This window comes from Hyla sarda, chromosome 3, assembly GCF_029499605.1.
Source record: "Hyla sarda isolate aHylSar1 chromosome 3, aHylSar1.hap1, whole genome shotgun sequence".
Taxonomy (NCBI): domain Eukaryota; kingdom Metazoa; phylum Chordata; class Amphibia; order Anura; family Hylidae; genus Hyla; species Hyla sarda.
Genome location: NC_079191.1, coordinates 391,968,980 through 391,987,512, shown reverse-complemented (window position 1 = coordinate 391,987,512; position 18,533 = coordinate 391,968,980). Strand labels below are relative to the sequence as shown.

The 18,533-nt window shown below is 38.4% G+C and overlaps 1 protein-coding gene across 8 annotated transcripts in view; it reads left to right on the top strand.

Annotated features, from left to right (window-relative positions):
- EHBP1 (EH domain binding protein 1) overlaps positions 1-18,533 on the top strand; it is a 430,856-nt gene that overhangs the window by 379,567 nt on the left and 32,756 nt on the right. The gene's annotated exons all lie outside the window — the stretch shown is intronic.

Sequence of the window (18,533 nt, the reverse complement as noted above, 5' to 3'; positions counted from 1 at the left end):
AGAAATAATCATTCTGTAATTGTCAGGCGATGAGTAGTGATCAAACCATCCCTGGTGTTTTCATCATTATGCATGAGCAGTCAATACTTTAGCCTGGGAACAATCTAAAGAAAGCTTGGCCTATTGGAATGCAGCTAACCCTCCCCCACACAACCAGTCTGTTACGTTTTCAGCTTGCATCATGTAAGACATATTTCCTTGTTAATTGATATTCCCTCGCCCTATTGTTTTCTTGGCTCCTTGAAGTACTGCCATAGTACTGTATTGCTCCCCCTATTCAATGCTTAAAGTTGCCTGATTCCATAATCACCTTTCATCCATGTTTATGTGGAGATCACAAATATGTGCATGGCAGCTTTACATTAGATACTTTTAATCAGTGGCCAAAATACTCCTTTGTATTCACTGGCAAATCTATTTACATCGGAAAAGCCCCAATCCCCCTTTTTTTCCCTTAGCTCGAAAGTTGGAGCCATAGGGCAAGAGATAAATGAAAGTTCCTCTAAATCCATTGGATAATAGAGGCAGTGTTAAGGCTAACCACGGTGTTGAACTAAACAGAGGGATTACTCCTGGGTTTTGCATCAGTTGTTTTCTGCCGGGTGGCCTCACTTGTCAAAAAAAAAAAAAAAAAAAAAAAACCAGAGAGTGAGAGAATAATGTTTAACGGGAGAACATTCACATGGCACTTTGAGAAAAGGAGTGTATGGCTAATTCCATCAAAGCTCAGAAATCAGTCATTAATTTATTCTAACCTTCAATTGTTGGTCATTTGTGCAACATCTGGCCTTTAAGTCCCAGACTCCAAAGCAAGTGAGGGGATGTCATGACTCGTCTTTTATTAATTGTTTATAAATTCAGAATTTTATTTGAATTTTATTTTTATTAAAAATCTGTCTGTACTTAATATATTTTTATATCATTTTTATTTATTTTTTTAAATAAAATTCCAAACCATGTTTAACCCAGTCCAACTTATAAAACTTGTAGATCTGAGACAAAAAAAAAATTCAGAAATAGAATTTTTGTTATTAGGATTTGGTTACCTATTGTACATACCTATTGTGAAACATGGAAATATATGTTTTTGGCTACTATTTACTAAGTTCACATTTATTTAGATAAATCATTAACCTAAGAAAACTGGTTTTAAAACCAACCAACGTGCATTCTAACAAACCTGTGAAGAAAAAATAAGACCATGTCCATTTGTGACCATTTTTAATTTGACATATAAGCTGTATTTATTGTAGACTTTATTATTACCATAATTCAGTGGGTTTTAAGATTAGAATACAAAATGTTCAGGCCCATTAAAATATGTATAATTTAAGGTTAAGGCCGATAAGGTTAGATGAAAAAGTCCACTCCAGTCCCCACAGAAACAGCACCACTCCTGTTCATGGCCTGTGTGTGGTATTGCAGCTCCAATCCGCAATACAACATACAACATGCAACTTATGAACAAGATGGGGCTTTATTTTTAATATCTAAAAAAAAAAAAAAAAAAGCTTTTTTCATCTCACTGCTTTTTGCATTAACTTACTGAGCCTGACGTTTTATTAACTCTTCAGAATAGTTTTATCATATTCTGCAATGCCGTACCCCAAATTGCATCCAACCACAACTCCTGTCCCAATAAAAGCTCTGTCTAAATTCTTTAACTTTAACATGTGATAGCTTCCTAACTGGCCCTCGATGCCAGATGTCTCTGAAAGGGGGGTGGAAGAAGGATCAGTTATGATTGATTTCAAATGATGGATCCCTTGTTGCTAGAAAAATTGAATTAGGTCTATGGGGGAGTTGGGAAAGAGCACTTTAGACATAATAACTATATCATGTCTAGGGTTATTTTAAAACCTGAATCCAGAGCTGCATCTTTCCCAATCTGTGCAGAATGGTGGCAGACCAGCCCTGGACTTATGCTTTAAAGGATTGCCTTATAAATAAGGAATACTCAATTGCCCAATTCCTCCATGCTGCCTTTCTGATGGTGCCCATGTCTCCACGGCTCACGGCTTTGTATCCCATTTGTACAGTACTCCCATCTGTAAGATGGTGAAAATGGAGGGGCAATTGTCATTCAGCCTCCTCCACAAAAACACACTGATCACGGGAGCAATGGAGGAGGCTAAATGACTTGTCAGATCATTACCATACATTGGTTTACATAAAAAAAAAACGGTGCCAACCCCTATAAGTTTGGAAATCCTATCAACCTATCCATATAGTTTTTTGTTTGTTTGTTTTTTTGTTACCTTGCTAAAAAACATAAAAGGCCCAGATAGGCTTATTATGAACACGTAAATGTATGTGCATATATGTTCCCTGATATGGGTCAAACCCTGGAGGAACACTTTAGATAACCTTACTTTAGACAAATGTTTATTTCGAGACTTGATCTAACTGGTTTGACAGCTGCCAAATGCCCAAGTTGTCCACAGCATCCGTTTTCTCTCATGACTCCGCTAGGTTGTAGGGACAGTCCTTGTATTGCCAGCCTTTATACATGACATTATGGGCTGTTTCTTCTTCAGGAAATTGTGACAATACCAATAGGTCTAGAGAACGTCTACTTCTACATCATGTAATTAACTTGTGAAATGAATGTTTCCAGATTTGGGTTTTATCTCGACACTTTGGTAATTTTGTTATGTTAAAAATGACTGGATTGGTCTTATAGTTAAGGTAATATGCTCTCGATTGCCAAGTAATTAACGTGAAGATTAATTAATTCAGTGTAAATGTAGAAGCCTCTGTGTTCTGCCATATTGTATTTCTAGGTAGCAGGAATTTAGCATACTGTCATCTAAGCTGTGACATTTTCTTTAAAAAAAAAAAAAAAGCGATTTACATAAACATAAACCTAGTACGGCCGTGTTGTAAAGCGATTCAGAATGCACACATAAGACATGTTTTATCAGGGTGGTCGGAAGATGAGGGACTTTTTTTTTCGCATTTTTTAACAGCTTGTGAAATGCGATGTTTGAAATGGTTCTTTGAGAGGGAGCAGATTATGACTTGCATAGTGACTCTTAGCAGCCTTCTGGGAAATGAGCTGTTGACATTCTTTTGGGTCATCATCCAAGATAGGAGGGCAACCACAAGGATTTAGCAGATAAATTCATCCAAAAAGACTTTTATCCATTTTAACTGCAACTTGGAAACGTGTAGGGATGGCAGCATTAATGTAGTCTTTATAAACCATCAAAGTAAGCCTTATGTATAATAAAAAAATCAAATGGCCAGGGTAATAACTTGCAGAGGTCTTCTGAGAGGTAATACGCTATTTACATAATTCCGAAGCATAAACCAATCTTGCCAGGAGTCTCCTTTCCTTCTGTAGAACAGAGATGTTATTTGTTTAAAGATTCACTTTTTTTTATATTGTCGGGAAATATGGTTTTCTCCTCAGGTTCTTAAATAAATATTTAGATTTCAGCTAATTGCTTCCTCATCTGATGCCGGAGCGTCTTGGCCGCCTTGAGGCTCCTCACCCCACCCCTACATTTACAATTTAGTTCACTTGCAGTTTTATTCTTCAACTTTTTAATTCAAGTGTTATGGTAGGTCACAGCTGACCGCATCGGCAGAAGCCGATAAATTGGTGTAATTTTTCCCGTATAAATGGGGAGTAAAAAAACTTTGTGACTTACACTATAGTGATACTATAGGCCTACCATTCAGGGAAGGTTCCCACAATGCCTTGTGCTGCCCAGGAGCTAGCAAACACCCTGCTGCGTTAAAAAACTCCCCAAAAGACAAAAGCACAATGAAATAGAAAAGCTTACCACCGGCAGCTTTCAGAACGACAAACGAGCCAAACTATACATCTCCACCACTCCAGTTTGGTCAGAATGCTAATGAGCTCGCTCTGATCTTTACTTGGCTTCCCGTGTTTTCTACATCTTCAAGGACCACATGGCGCTAGCAAAATAAAGACAACTAAATGAGAATTTCGAATGCTTTTTGTGTTCGGGCCCTGGTGCTTTTCAATTGACGCACTCTTTTGGCTACTCTGCATTAAAAAAAATTTTGTTCAAAGAATACAACAGGGGGCTGCGACTGAACGCTCCCAACAGAGGTACATTTTTTACAAAAGTAAATTAGTGTGATGAGGAAAATATGAGAGAAATTCTGATTAATTTCCACTTCATCATATCAATGACACCTTCAGCCTCACTCGCGCTCCTCAGAAGAGATGGAGATAAAAGATGAATGAGTCTGTTATTCACAATGAATGCCTAGTGAGGATTTTTTTTTTCTTTATTTTTTTTTTTAAATAGCCACATTGGACATAAAAGGCACTAGGAAGTACTCTGCATTAGCAGTTCAGATCACTAGTTAATGGGATGATGTCTTTTTTAGCTTTTGTCACAAGATTATTAGAAAGGATGGGATTCTGTGTCCATTATTTCATACCATTAAGTGCCTATTGAGCCCAAGTGCTAAAATGCAGGTTTCTGTGTATTGTTTCTCATGCAAAGTGAAGGCCGCTGTGGAGTGACACCGTCTGTGTCGCTATCGGGTGATTTATTTGATGTACATTATATTTATTATCTTTATATATCTAGTATCACAACTCTAAAGTGATAGGTTATGTTTCCATCACTTTTTGGCCCTATCCATTGTGCTCCAATCATCCCATAGAGGGCAAAGAGAGACCTTACAGCCTTCATCAGGCTTGTTTACATTGGTTTATTTTAATTTTATGGTTATTCACTATAGAAAAGCATAGTTTACCATGTTTTCCTTTGTAGAAGGAACCAGTAAAAAATATATATACTGGATGATAGTTTTTATTTTGTTTCTACTAGAATTTCAGCAACATAACCTGCTGCCTATAGAGTTGGCAACTTTGCTGAATTCTTTCGAAGGTATATTTTGGGACTTTCTAATAATATAATGTGAAGAGAATGGGACATATATATATAATTATTTTTTTTTTTAATTACCTGGAATCATTGACAGGCCAAATTGTAATCTCCTTTGATCCGAGGTCACTATAGACAGCAACTGAAATGGTAGGCTGCATTCCCACCAAGTTTGGGGCATGGCACGGAAGCTGAATCTGGCAGGGAAATTAAAAAAACGCCTCCTGCAGGAGTGACAGGTGATGGACGGGATTATACAGTCAGTATGTAAATGTTGTACATTGAGGGGCGTATATGCCTAATAACACCGTGACTGTATAGCCCAGCCCATTCTCGATAGCCACTCCCATTATTATAATTAAGTTCACGTCGATCTGACTGATTTCCTGAATTATCAGACCAAGTTTAAACCCTCATATCTCAAGAATGGAAGGACCTATCAAGAAACTGTAAGAAGGTGTGTGATCAGGGCACCCTAAGCTAATCAATGATAATGCCATGACAATCCCATTTTGGGGGTGGGGGGTTTATCACAAGTCCTCTTTAACTTACAGTATTGGACAGAATTGGCTAAGATGTATGTTAAAGGGGTACTCCACTGGAATATATATATATATATATATATATATAAAAATATATATATATTTTTTAATCAACTGGTGCCAGAAAGTTCAACAGATTTGTAAATTACTTCTATTAAAAAATCTTAATACATCCAGTACTTATCAGCTGCTGTATGATCCACAGGAAGTTCTTTTCTTATTGAATTTCTTTCTGCCTGACCACAGTGCTCTCTGCTGACACCTCTGTCCATTTTAGGAACTGTCCAGTGTAGGAGCAAATCCCCGTAGAAAACCTATCCTACTCTGGACAGTTCCTAAAATGGACAGAGGTGTCAGCAGAGAACACTGTGGTCAGGCAGAAAGGAAATTCAAAAAGAAAAGAACTTCCTGTGGATCGTACAGCAGCTGATAAGTACTGAAAGAATTAAGATTTTTTCAATAGAAGTAATTTACAAATCTATAGAAAAATTGGGGCTCAGAGTCATGAATATTCTATACAAATGAATTTATTTCATCAATAAATCAATCAATAAATTAATTTGTATTGAATATTCATGACTCTGAGCCCCAATTTTTCTATATATTTTGTATAATTTTTGGCGCCTTGGGTACAGGTGTTATTTGGGCAGCCCGAGTCACATGTTGTCTAGGTGATAAGGCCTCTCTAATATTTTTTAATTTACAAATCTGTTTAACTTTCTGGCACCTGTTGATTTAAAAAAATATACATATTTTCCAGTGGAGTACCCTTTTATGACAAAATGCTGTGATGTTACTTACGGTAATTATCTATTTTTATCACCCTTCTAGGACATTTTTCCTTTTTTACTTTGTATTTCTTGCCCATAATGTCTTTTTTTAAATACTAGATTGATAGAAACTAAACTGAGTGAATACGGAATGGAAGACCAGTGAAGGTAGCTTTAATAAGAGTAACTTTCATTGGTTAATTATTCAAGAGAATTGCATGTATGAACACCATCATTTCATGTATAGGTTTAGAAGAACAGCATTGCCTATTAGTTTATATGCATCTGTTCAAACCTGCAGTTCTTTGCTCCCTATAACCCAAAGTAAAATGAGAATTTATGAATTTAAAATTACATACCAGGTAATAAATAAACTTGCTTAAATAACATAAACCCTGAAAGTTCTGTCCTTACAGCTGTAGAAAGGAATAAACGGTGTCAAATAAAGAAAAAAGACTGATCTTTTTGATCACTTTGCGGTCACATGGTAGAAGTGACTAAGCATTGGAACAATAACAAAAATCACTACAGAAAAACTGACTGTGTGTGTATGTGTTTTTAAGCGTGTTTTTGCCATAATTGCACAGTGGTGGCCAAACAGTAGACTGTCTTCACCACTAGACAACAAGGTCTTCTAGATCTCAATGCTTTTCAGCTGGTTCTAGGTAATATTTGAGAACTGCTTCCTTTTCGTTTATCATCAACACACTTTTTTTTAGTAAAAGGCTTATTATTAAATCATAAATGGATCCAATGACTAGGGCTATTAGCAGTGCAGATCATACACATCCTGACTGGAGGGAAAAACTGTACATATATATATATATATATATATATATATATATATAGAAGGTATGGCTATCGAGAAGGTATGAAAAATGAAGAATGCAATAAGTAATTTACTTTGGCTACTATAACTTGTATGTGGACACTGAGACATGCACCAAAAACATTGCTGCAGTATTCTCTGAAGAAGTAAGGAAAATGTCCAGCGTAGCAAAGGCTTGAATGCTTACGATTTATTTCAATACAGCAACATACAGGGAGGCGGCATTGACGCGTTTCGATCGTCTAGGCCCCCTTAGTCATACCGTGCAGTATTCTCTGTGTTTCACCTGTGCCTGGTCCCTTAGTAGAGAACCCACAAATAGTCGAACACATTATGAAAATAGTTTTCAATTCATGATCTAATATTTAGGATGATCCTACGTATCTTGCTTACTGCATTTGTTGGGCCCATCTTGAAACCTTCTATTTTATTGGTAGTGTCTGCAAATCTCTCAGCAGCTCGTGGTAAACTAATTTACCACAAATTGCTAAAGATTTGCAGCAGCTTTTAATGTAATACAGATAAAATGCAAGGAGGCTACAAGATGTATAGAGGGGAATTTATCAAATCTGGTGTGAATTTTGGCTATTATTAGCCTGCAAATGACCACTGGAAGAAGTGCTCTAAGTAAGAACACTTCATGGTAATGACATTTAAATGCTTTAAATGATATACCAAAAAAAAAGGGCCAGACTGCAACTTTTCATGCAACAAATTAAGACGAGTAAGAGCAGTCTAAATCGTTTGTTAAATTCCCTTCATAGTAACCACAACATGTAGGATCTCCCTTAGGGCAGGGTCACACGGGGCATATCCGCAGCGTATTTCACGCTGAGGATGTGCTAATGGCAATCAGAGAGGGACTGCAGAGCGAGCTGCGGCCAGGTAGGTGTGTGTGTCCACTTGTATCAGTGGTTTTCTACAGTGGGTAATCCGCCATTGCTCGCTCTGCAGTCCCTTTGTCACTGCTGTAGGCCCAATTGCAGTGTGCAATAAGCTGTGGATGGGTCCTGTGTGACCCTGCCCTTACAGAGCTTTTTACCAAAAAAACTGGGGGAGTTTAATCAAAATCTGTGCACAGGAAATGTTGACCAGTTGCCCATAGCAACCAATCAGATTGCTTCTTCTATTTCTCAGAGGCTTTTTTTCTTTTTAAAGAAATCTGATTGGTTGCTGTGGGCAATGGCCAACTTTACTCTGTGCAGGTTTTGATAAATCTCCCCCCATTGTATCTATGCTTTGTGTATTTAATATTTAAATATCTGTCACTAATCCTCACCGTTTGGTCAAGGGGTGTGTCCCTGCTAAGTCAGCACTGATTGGACGGTGTAGGGACACACCCACAACATTTTTAGAAGGAAAAACAGAGGAACGGAACAGTGTATCTAAGAAATTGCACTCCAAATCTGTTCTATTGTGGGAAATACAAATAGACATCATCGTCGTCTAGTGTATTCCATCTATTTTAACTGAGACTATAGGTATAGAGGGAATGTTTCGGACACATTTCTTTAAATTTTCAATTCCCTTTAATGCCTATCCAAGTGTATGATCTCCGACACTTAAATTTGCCTGTGAAATTTAACACACAGTGAGGCAATGCAAACTGATATGTAAGTCATGTATTCTTCCACAGAAGCACTATGTCAAAATTCAATCATATTAGGTTACACGTGATGTCTCTTTCATTATGTTTAGTTTGATCTCTTTTTCGTCAAGGCCTGATGATTGTTCGTCCTATAAGGTTACATTCAGTGCTACCTTGAGGAACTATTCCCTCCATCACAACTGAAACATACCAATCTTTAAAAAAAAATGATCATGTAGTGTCACCAATTTGTATAAGACTTTTCACATTTGGGGAGATTTATCAAAACCCTGTGCAGAGGAAAAGTTGACCAAATACCCATAGCAACCAATCAGATCTCTTCTTTTATTTATAACAGGGCCTCTGATAAATAAATAAAAATCTATATGATTGGTTGCTATAGGCAACTGGTCAACTTTTCCTCAGCACAGGGTTTTGATAAATCTCCCTCAATATTGTGTTGCGTTTATATGTCTGATGTATATGTTGGGATTATAACCCTACATAATCCTTTCACATATGTCACTGCATATCCATACAGCAGTATTCATCAGCTGTAGGACACACAATTAAAAAAAAATAGAAATGCTGTGCTTTCCTATACAGTAAACAATATATACCATAGTGCTGTCTATAGCCCCCAGATGGGGACCAAAAGGACACTGTTTTGCCCCACTGTTAGGTCATTGGGGGCGTGAAATGTGACAGGAGCATATGCCAAACATATTTACATAGCATTATGTGAACACAGCCGATATCTATCTATCTCCCTCGGGAGATAGTCTCTTCCTGGTGTGGTGTAATGGTTGAGATTTGTGTCCTGAGCAAAAAAGATTTTTAACTGCAGCTGCATCCCCCTCCTCTCCATCTTCTATTTAATATTACACTAGATGGGGAAAAACAAAGAAAAATAATATAATAAAAAATATATACACTATATATATATATATATATATATATATATATATATATATATACTCACCTGTCCCAATTCCCCCGCCAAGGCTGTCCAGTCCCACTGCTGGGCACTTCCTGATCTTGGTCTCCACACAAGGAAGTTCTCACTCAGTGGCTGAGGTGGGTCTCAGCTGCAGCTAATTGGCTGAGCAGGCACTTCGCTGTTGAGGCCAAGATCAGAAAATGCTGCGCAGCAGGCAGTTTACACTGTCAGTGTGGCAGTAGATTGGAGCAGGTGGGTCAGCGTGTGTATTTTGTGAATATTAATTTAAAGGGGTACTCCACTGCCCTACCGTTTGCAACATTTTTTTCCGAACGCAGGGTGTGGGCTGCGGGGGTCATGATGTCACAACCCTAGCAGCCCGCACCCAGTGTTCAGAACAAAATGTTCCAATTGCTGGGACAACAGAGTACCCCTTTAGGGTGCGTTCACATGCTAGTAGCTAGCAGCGAGTTTCCCGCTGCGGGAAACCTGCTGCAAGTTACGCTACCATTGATTTAAATGGGTCCGCGGACAGTCCTCAAATCTGACACTGTGTCTGTGGACCCATTCAAATCAATGGTAGCGTAACTCGCAGCAGGTTTCCCGCAGCTTGAAACCCGCTGCTAGTAATAGCGTGTGAACGCACCCTTAAAGGGGTCCTTGGAAAATCTACAAATTTGTCACTATTCCATATTTTCTGCAAACCCACTATTAAAGTCAATGGTAGCAAATCCACTGCATATTTTCTACTGGGGGAAATCTGGAGCAAATCTGCCCATTTGTCTGTACCCCTAAAACTGTAACCCAGCTCATAAATTATGTGATTTCCTTATTCCAGGTCGGTACTGTCTTGTGCTTTTATCAATATTACTAATGGTTTTACTTGTTTTGTAAACATTAAAGGTCCAAGGTCCCTGATATTTTTCCAAGCATTATCCTATTATCTATCCACCCTTAAGGCAGTTAAAGGCAACTTATACCAACTATCATATATGTGGACACAATTTACCTACTTGACATTAGGGCTTTATTCCTTAGTTGTGCCATCGCTTTCTATAATCTCGCTCTTTAATGATCACCATCACAATGACGGAGAGATACACGTATTTCACATGGAATTGACCAACTGAGGGTATCAGTGACTGGGTGCACAATGCCGGGTCCTACAACAGTTCGGCCTACTGCACTCTCATTCTTCCAGGAAACATTGCCCCAATGTATTTACATAATCCACTAATGCTGATGTTGTGACCTGTCCCAGTTGCCTGATGGTAGTCTGTGTGGTCAAAATTGCTTCTGCTGCAAGTTCCTTCATGTTTTCATTACAATGAGTAATGCAGCAAAGGTTCAACTATGGGTCTTTGGAGCCGCTTATGAGTGCGTGAACTGCAATTAAGTGTTCCAACATCTCCTGGAACTTTTATTTTTTTTACATTTAATCTCTAAAGGAATTGTAAAGTTTGTAATACAGAATACTGCCATTCTGGGTTCAACTAAGAGACTAACAAGTTACAGTTTTTTTTTACATTTTCGGAAAACGTCTCTTTTGCAATATTGCCGTATTCTACAGATAGTGTTTAGAAGTAAATTTCTATTTTACTAAATTCTAGTAATAAATTAAAGAAAATTCTTAGGTCTTTTCTCTGTCATTTCCATTTTGTAGAGGGACAAATTTGCCTTTTCTTCCCCCTTCTTTTACTAAACAGCTAGAATGCAGCCTCCTTTTTATTTTCAGTAACAAGACGGCTCGACCACTATAGCCTACTCCAAGTAATTAAATCAATCCTTTGTACTTACCGTATTCTCCTCTAGTGACGGTACCAGATCTGATTATATGCTTCATGCATATTCAAAGTGAGTTACTGACAGCTCTTTAATGAGCTCTTACTTAATCAGGGGGAACAATGTTCATCTTGTGTTTTTTTTTTTCCTTCTTCGTCCTCCTTCTTACACATGAGCTTCAGGAACATTTGGGGAATAAAATGAAACATTCTGCTTTCATTTACAATATGTACATACTGGATCTTGAAAGGCGATTGTGCGGTATAAGTTCCATTTCTCTTTAATAGTTTGATGGGAAAATTGGATTAATTGGATATTGGATTGGATAATTGATATTGGATTAATTAACAAATGGCTAAAGAATTGTAGAAGAGGTAGAACTGAAAACATGTTAAATGGCATCACAGGCTTGAGGGGTTTTGGGAAAAAAAGACTAAAGGGTTCTTAAACTAGTTATTTAAGGCAAGATTAAATAATAAAACCTGCTCCGCTTCCTTAAAGTAACACCACAAGACTGATTTTGCTGATGTACTGTACGTGTACTCCTTGTCTTATGACTTTCTAAGATCTCTAGCTGTAAGGTTAGGTACAAAACAGGTTTTTTTCTGGTATTTTTATTTTTTTTTAAACTGCAACTGAAGTTTTTGAGCCAAAGTCAGAAGTGGATCCATGACGAAGACTTATATTTCCCATTTCTTTTGAATACATACATGATGAGACATGATATGGGACTCTCTGTATGCATTCCTAGTCCATGGGCATACTGGGGCAGACTTACTAAAACAATCTAAGACCACTTTTACATGTCGTATTATGGTCAGTACATAATCAAAAAAGAAAGTCTCTGCTCACGGTTCCTCGTTGTGTCTCCAAAGTCTCGACTGGCCAGGTGCACGGGGCGGTGCTGCCGTAAGCACAGTTAGAAGCTGTAGAAAGGATTTTCGCACAGAAAGAGAAACCAGCACTCCGGTCTTCACTCGGGGATATAGTAAAACTTGAAAGCTTTATTTAGTCCATTAAAATCATATGCAGAAATAGGGAGATAAAAATTTGCATACAAAAAAATACTGACGCGTTTCAGGAGCTTAAGGTCAGTATTCGTAGCCAAAAGGCAGGGTTCACACAGTCACCAAAATATTTTATTGTATTTGTGGCTTTTCGGCCATAATCAGCAAAAAAAAAAGAAAAAGGCAATGAAGAAATTTTGGGCGTTTTTTTTGCTGGTTTCGGGTTAAAATCCGTGCATAAAATAAACTAGGCCAACAAATTTACTAATGTGTAAACCCTTCCTAATACTAACCAAACTACTAGGTGTAAAACTGTTTCAGGAGTTTCCGGAGAACACCATAATCAGAAAATTACTTTCTGCTTTCTTCAGACTTGTTCACGTGAATCCATTCTTAAGGTCATCTACTTTCATTTAAATAAATAAAAGAAAAGAAGAAAAATATCCCTAAATACTTGTTTTACTATTTTTGAAGAAAAATGGTGTATAGATGGCCAGATACATTAGATGAATGTTAACGTATCACAAAAAGACTGCAAAAATGTGGATGGACAGCAGCCTGACTGTTACCACATAGAGATGTCATAGGAACAAACAAGTTGTATTTTATTGTGACCAATCAAGTGTTCCCCCAGGAGATAAGCGATGCCAGAGGTACCTGGCATCCCCTCGTTCCTCCCTCAATGTGGCAATTAACATGAAGCTTGGCTGGTCCAAGCATGTGTTTTTCTGAGGGATTCTCCACCAGCTATAATATGTTTGTGGCCAGCTGAATGCCAGGGGGAACTGTTCATATTAATTCTGAAGGCCTTGAAGACCTCCCCCATGATCTGATCCAGTATTGAAGTGGTTGGATTTTTCTTGTTTGGCATCCATTCATCTCACTTGGCTTTCATAAAATAAGCATAGAACAAAGCAAATACTGCACTCACTATCCACGTATCTTTATTCAATCTTGTGTAGGCATTCGGTGGAATAGGCAGATGCACGCCGGGACAAGTTGTTTCGCGCAGTCTCGCGCTTCTTCTAGCCTCCGGCTAGAAGAAGCGCAAGACCATGCGAAACAACTTGTCCCGGCATGCCCCTGCCTCCTCCGCCGAATGCCTACACATGATTGAATAAAGATACGTGGATGGTGAGTGCAGTCTTTGCTTGGTTCTGTTCTATGCATTAGTTCTTCTATTAGACTAAGCACCACCCATATCCACATCCCTAGTCCTGCAAGTGCCGAATCGTTCCGCTCACCATTGTTTAATAAAATAAGAGTGCCTGTTTGGTCAAGCCAAAAATGAATTGGTCATTTCTATGGGCTAACTCCTGATGGACAATTATTGTATCGGTGGCAGCTTCCAGCCGAGAACACATCTCGGTCAAATGCAGGTCATTCTGTAGATCTATCTCTGTTAGCAAGTGGCTTTCAGTAGACTGTCATGTATGCTCTCGGGAAACGTTTGCACTTGTTCTAGTGTTTGATGGACATCACGATACAATTGCTTTCAGTATAGAACACGTGTTTACCTCCTGTAGAGGTTTTATTAATTGTTCTACGTCTCATCCTTTTATGTGACTAGCATTGTTTGTTCATCAGAGCGTCTGTCAAGTAAAGGTCATCGGTACATTTAACAACGGACCTCTCCATCACTATCTTCTATATAGAGCGGTGGATGTACACTGGGGAGCTACAGTCACTTCATATTTGCGCAGAAGTAAAAATTCCCTTCAATCGAATGCTAACCGTGCCGTAGATTTCTGTATTTGGTTTACCCTTCTAATAGTCGAAGTCCATTCCAACTGTTCAGATTGTCCCCGACGGTTTCCCAAAGGTGTTAAATATACATAATGTTGGTCATGATATTATATTTTCCGCTCGTTGAACATCTTGCTTTACATGAACTTTGTGCAATGCATTTTAGAAATGTGAACTTGAGGTCTGTGTCAGCTAGTGTAAAAGTCCTATTCTCATTAAATTTATTATTTATCGCTAAAATTTACTGAGAATATTTGAGTGTAGTCAAGGTGTCTAAATATTCACTTGATTATGATACATCTTGCATACAATTTTAATGTTTGTTTTTTAATTTTGTGTTTTCTATTTAATAAGCCTTCACCTTTTAGGGTACATTCGCAAGTGTGTATTGTGCTGCAGATTTTATCATTGACTTACCAGCAGAAAATCTGCAGCATATTTAGTATGTGTGAACATACCCTAGGGTCACATGTGCTGTATTTTGCAGTGTATTTTCTGCAGCTGATTTTGCTGCCCATTAACTTCAACTTCAATGTGCTGCAGCAAAATACGGCACGACCCTACCCTAAAGCAGATAACAGTTGTAGTTGGACATGTTGACTAACACATTTATCTTTTACACATTTAACAGTTTTTACAAACGTTTACATTGTTTATATTGTACTGTTGGTTTATTGTACTGCAGAGTAAGGATGGGGCAATAAGAAATGTTGTGGTGCTAGTTTGGCTTGTAGAAACTAAAAGGAAGTAGAGTCCAGATGAGAGAAAAGCTTATTTCTGTAACACATCAGGTGTTACAAAGAAGAAAAAATATATTTTTAAGAAAGTCACAATGCATTCTTAAAAGTAGAACATATGCTTCAACTAGGTGCATGTAAGTAGATTTGGTAAAAATTTTTATGTATGACAGTGGTTTTAAACCAGTCGCTCGGGAGCCATATGTGGTTCATAATCCCAAGCTTTTAACTCGCCATAGGAGTGCTTGCTTATGACCATTTACACTAGCAGTTTACTTTTTGCACACACATCCTACCCACACCATACAATGGCAGTTTGGATGGTATCAAACTAGTGGAGAATTTTAACCTGCATGTTAGCAAATTCAGAATTTCTTGTTTCACCACATTTAATATATGTATCTCCTTTATTTCTGAGTTCAAAGTGGCTCAGCGTCCCTTGCTCAATGTTGCAGGTCGCTCACAAATTAGAAAAGTGTGGAGAACTCCAATGTGAGGCATACTGCTGCAAAGGGGCTGCCTCAAGAAGATGACCTTTTTAAAGGGGTTATCCAGCCTTTTCTATATAAAAAAAAAATTATAATAATAATATGTTCTTGGGTGAAGGGGAAATAGAGAAAAATAAATACTTACCTGGTCTGAGTCCCCTGCAGCTCCTGTAATCCTCCAAGCCTCCATCCAGTCCCCCTGATTTTCCCTCTTCTTCTTGCTTCCAAGAAAGGTGCAGGACCTTCCTCCTCAGCCAATTATTATTCAAGATGGGACACTGCTGCAGCCAGTGATTGGCTGAGCTGGCAGGTCCTGCTCCAAGCCCTCATCTCAGAAGCAGGAAGAAGAGAGAAATTGGGGTACCAGAGCTCTAGCGGACCGGGGCATAGTAAGGAGGGAATTTATTTTATATTTTGCTCCCAGCCCAACAACATATTATAAAAAAAAAAAAAAAGGAGAGAACGCAGAAACCGTGCACGTTGTTATGCTGAAGATGTAATAAACACTATACTTGGATTATCCCATTGGATATCTATCTATTTCTTGGATAAATGCAGCACACCAAACAAGTATATCTGCGCAACGGTGATTTATTTCATAGTGTATAGAAAAAATCCTAGTGTATATATAGTGTATAGAAAAAATAGTATTTTTTCGATACACTATGGAATAAATCACCGTTACACGGATATACTTGTTTGGTGTGCTGCATTTATACAAGAAATATTGCTCTGGATTGATTTACCATGAACCTATACCTGCGGGCACCCGCTACTGGTTGAATACTCTGGATGTGCTGCTTCTATCCTATCTATCTCATATCTTATCTATCTCATATATATATATATATATATATATATATCTCATATCTTATCTATCTATCTCATATATATATCTCATATCTTATCTATCTCATATATATCTGTTATATCCAGAGGCACACTGACAGGTCAGACACCTGTGCACTGCCCGAGGGCCTAGGCCTGAGGGTGGCCCCCCGCTGCCAGCCTAGCCTATTAAGACGTTGTGCTGTGACAGAAAGAACACCTGCCGACAGCCCCTAACTCCAAGTTTACACACCACCACCCCCTTCCCCCGGTGCCCCTATTCATTTAAATGACGGGACTGCCTGCTATAAACTCAGCATTACCTACCTGGGAGCATTTTTGGGGTAATTATTTACTATGTACCTGTATGGTGATAATATTCCTTCTTTCTCATTGAACTAAAGGGCTCTTATTTTTTTGCTCTGTGTTTTAAAACTATGTTTTCATAGACAATTGGTAAGATATCGGACAGGCTCTGTGAGTGTACTCGGGAGTGAGCCACAGGATTGGGGGGGGGGCGCGGCCTTGAGCTGTGTAAGGGACCCCAAAATTTCTGATGGCAGCCCTGTGGAGAGGGGACCGCCTATGTAAAGTCCAAATGCTCTACTTGGGCATATAGACAGGGGTGGTCCTCCTGAAACAACCCATTTAATGTTGCTATTTAGATATGAGTTATAGTTTGTAACCATTGTATGCATATGTCGTTCAGGTTTGTAAATGTACTCCTATTGTATAACAAACCACAAATGATCAGATTTGGGAATATACATTTATTCTCCAGGGATTTCGGCCAGTAGCCATTGTATAAATACCTGTATATTGTATATATATAGGTATTTTTGTATTTTAGATATTTATTTTCTCCATTATTGAACACTAGCATTACTAGCGCAGCATTTTATCCTGCCCTCCGTCTCCACAATGCTTCTTCAGCGGGTGTTTTAACATTCATTAAGCCACGGAGCCCCTGCAATCCTTCGGCCAGGGTTTTGTTGAAGAACATTTTCATAGATGGCAGATTATACTTTTTGATTAACCCCAAGTCTAAGTATATAGCAAATAGCTTGTTAAATCAAGTATTGTCCAGGGAAGCCATCTGTTTGTCTAGTATTGAGAGCCTTTTCTTATCTGTTATTAGTTATTGACAAAACATTATCTGACCGGATTTTGTGCATTTTCCCCCCTAGCTTTGGAATACTAAGGAAGTAAAGGATGAGAGTGACATTACTTTATATTTATGGGCTGTGCATACAGTGGCTGTGATGATGCTGATAAAAAGCTGCAGCCGAAAATTGTGTGTGTATCTGTGTACAAAGGATTGTGTCTACAACATTCAACATATAAATGAAGTGTATTACAGAATATTACACCCGCCACCCGTGTTCTCACCCGCTCCTCTTGAATTGTTTGCACAGTGGGATGTTTTTATATAGAAGGCAGTATTTTCTTTTCCTTTTTTTTGTTTTTTTGTTTGTTTAACCTCAAGTCATCAATTCTATAATCCGTCTAGAATATCTCTAAATCGCTATACCGACATTATACATTGGCCCTTTTCTTTTCCATTCTGTACATTGCTCATTGCAAAATATAATCTGTTAAGTGTGCTCTGTTGTTTTTAAGATATAAAGGAGGTAGAAGAGACAGTATTTCCCTGTAAATAAGTGTGACTGCTGAAAGCTTTTTCACCTCCATGTACTTATGTATCATTTTCTGCATTTTCAAAAAAAAAGAAAATAATGGACAGAGGTCACTTTGTCAGTATTACCCCTGTCTGTATGTCCTATTAGGTGTTAGATACTCTTTATACTCTTTAAATACAGTGATCCCTCAACCTACAATGGCCTCAACATACTATAGTTTCAACATACAATGGTCTTTTCTGGACCATTGTAAGTTGAAACCAGACTAAACATACAATGCTACGGACAGGCCAGATCTGTGCAACATGTCAATGGCCGGAAGAATCGACCAATCAGAATGGGCAATTTACTGGTAAAACACCTGTATTCCTGAAGCGTATGCACTGACTGATGTCTGGTAGCGCCCCCTACAGTATAGGGAGGTATTACATGTTCTGTACACTTTACCTGTACTAGGGTTACCTGCTCCTTTGGACACCAGGTGAGGACGACTCCATTTTACTTTTTTAGGACATCGTGTGTACTGTACAGGACCCTGAAGAAGCTCCTGTCCTCTACATAGACCAGTGTTTCCCAAGCAGGGTGCCCCCAGCTGTTGCAAAACTACAACTTCCAGCATGCCCGGACAGCCTTTGGCTGTCCGGGCATGCTGGGAGTTGTAATTTTGCAACAGCTGGAGGCTCCCTGCTTGGTAAACACTGACATAGACAGTGATTTACAGCTCCCAGCAGATTTTTCTTTCTTTTATATGTAAGAATTTGC